Below are 2622 nucleotides of genomic sequence, written 5' to 3' on the forward strand. Positions count from 1 at the left end.
CGTTCAGCTCCCCGCTGGCTGGAGGCTCTTAACAGTAGCACCTGACTTGGAGAATTCATGGATGCTAAGACTTAAAACAAAACAAAAATCACACTGGGGACTAACAGAGGGTTTCCAGTTTATTATTCTGACAGGAAAGTCCAATAAAAATAAGCAGCAGTGCTGTAGGCTGAATAACGTATCCCGCCAAAAAAAAAAAAAAAACAAAGGTACATGTTCTAATTTCTGAAACCTGGGAATATGTTACCCTTATGTGAGAAAGGAACTTGGCAGGTGTGTTGAGTCTTGACCTGGGAGGATTATTCCGTGTTATCCAGGTGGGCCCAATATCATCACAAGACTCCTTATGAGCGGGCGGCGGAACAGTGAAGGTCAGAGAGGATGCGAGACGCCGAGCTGCTGGCTTCGGGCGTGGAGGAAGGGGCCGTGAGCCGGGGAGTGTGGGCGGCCTCTGTAATCTGAGATGGGCAGGGGACGGATTCCCCCGAGAGCCTCCGGGAAGAAGGCAGTCATACTTACCCGTTTAGGGGTTTCTGAACTCTGGAGTTGTGAAATTATAAATTTGTGTTTCTCTTAAGCCACTGTGCTTGTGATAATTTGTTACGGCAGCAATAGAAAATGAATACAAGCCTCTCTACATCCCCTCTCTTCATAAAAGTGACAAATTTTTAATGGCGAAAAAATTAAAGACGATCGGGTCTCCTAAAAGGGGACACTGGCGACTTTCTACACCATACAGACAGGGGCACGTGTATGTGTCAGTGAGGAAACGGCTCTTTGTGTTCTTCTTGCCTGTCCTGAAGACAACAGGAAAAGGCCAGCATGGCTGGGTGAGGCCTGAGGCGCCGGCCCCTTTGCCACCGGGCGACTGATAAGCGACGCCAAGAGCCAACCTCCCCTCTCCACAGTGGGAATTGCCGGAGCGAAGCCGCTCCAGGCCTCTCGTGCATAAGGGGACAAATGCCTCCCCCCTGTCCGTACCTCCCATTGGCTTCTGGAAACCTGCTCAGCCCACTACCTGGAGAATCTGGCTTGCTTTGTCGAGGGCTTAACCTAGATAAGGCCTACAAGTTTAAGGCGAAGTGGAGTCTATTAAGCATGTGGAGATTTTATTCTAATAATTTTTGGAGTCCATGGCTTAGAAGTAAATGTCTAGACTCGCTCTGAAGGAGCCTCCATTTCAGAGCCTTTTCAAAGCCTTTCTTTAAAGATCTGCATTTCTCCCTGGCATAAATCTTTTTTAAAAGGGCTTAATAACAGGGCTTGACTTCGTCATTGTAAAATATCTCCGTTCCTCACCATATTCTCCGATTGTAAGGCGGCAGGGGAGTGATGAGCTAAGTGAGCACAATTTTCCCCGGCAGCTCCTTGCGCTGCTAGGAGGAGGGAGAAAGAAGCTATTTTCTGTAGCAGGACGAAGAAGAGGCTCATTCTTAGGGCAGAAAAGAGCCCTTTCTCGCCCTGGCACGGCACGAAGCAGTTCCACACCCATTTCTTCAGAATGGCGGTGAGGGCGGCCCAGAGCTGTCCCTCATGAGCTGCAAAGTCGTGGCTTTGAGTTTGAGCTTTGGAGGCACGTGTACCTAGGTTCAAATCCTGATTCTGGCTCTTCTCGTCTGTATGTTCTAGAATAAGTCTCTTGACGGCTCCAAGTGTCAGTTTCCTTACACGGAGTGGCATCGCCAGTACCTACCTCCCTGTGAACATGGAAAGAGTTCGCGAATGACATGCGCTTAGTGCGGAAATGAGTCGTTATTCCGTAAACGCTCCCGCAGGATTTTCTAGGCATCGTTTACACACATTTCAAGTATGCTGGATGATTAATATTCTCTGTACACAAAAACTCCCAAATTTCTCCCTCTTGCCCCGCCTGGATGTCTAAACTTTCTTTCTGTTAGGAGGCGGTCATAGTGCAAAGGAGGTCACTTCTAGTGGATGGTCTCTGGTAACTTGAGTCCCCCTGGAACTGAGCATTCGGTAGAAGGGGTGATGGGACTTAGCTGGTTGCTGGACTCTTCGACTCTGCGTGCTATTGCCGTGGAAATCCCCTTTATGCCTGTGAAAAGGCCACATATGAAAAGTCGTTTCCGTCGCATTCTTTCCCACTTCTCCGTGTCTCCTCTGACCCCCTTGTGGGATAAGAACTTCATTATCTCTTTCTCTCAAGTTCGTTCAGGGGGCTTCTGTCCTCGCCAGGCTTGGTGCCCAGACCATCTGTGGGCTTTCGAAAGCGAAGGATAAGTTCAGAGTAGAGTCATCGGTTCTCCCCCACCTCGGGCCTACCTGGGCTCTGGCGGTCAGCGCTCCACCGGGCTCACTGTTTTTGTTTTATTTTCCACGCGGGCAGCTTCCTGTCCCGGAGGCTCACGCACCTTTACCGCCACCTGCCGACAGGTGCCGTGCGCCCATTAGTTCAGCCTTGCACCATTTAGTGGGGCTTCTCACGGTATCTTCTGTAGTAGAAAGAAGCCTGTGTGTAGAGCATCATTTCGGGGGGTCCAGCATATCCCTAACTGAACCCATCAGTCCCCCTCACGTCCTAACTTTGTGTTCCGTGGGTAAATGACTGCACCAGCGTGTCGAAGCCTGCGCGGTATCCTGATCCCCTTCTTTGCCTGCCCC

Source organism: Pteropus alecto, unplaced genomic scaffold (assembly GCF_000325575.1).
Source record: "Pteropus alecto unplaced genomic scaffold, ASM32557v1 scaffold35, whole genome shotgun sequence".
NCBI classification, from domain to species: domain Eukaryota; kingdom Metazoa; phylum Chordata; class Mammalia; order Chiroptera; family Pteropodidae; genus Pteropus; species Pteropus alecto.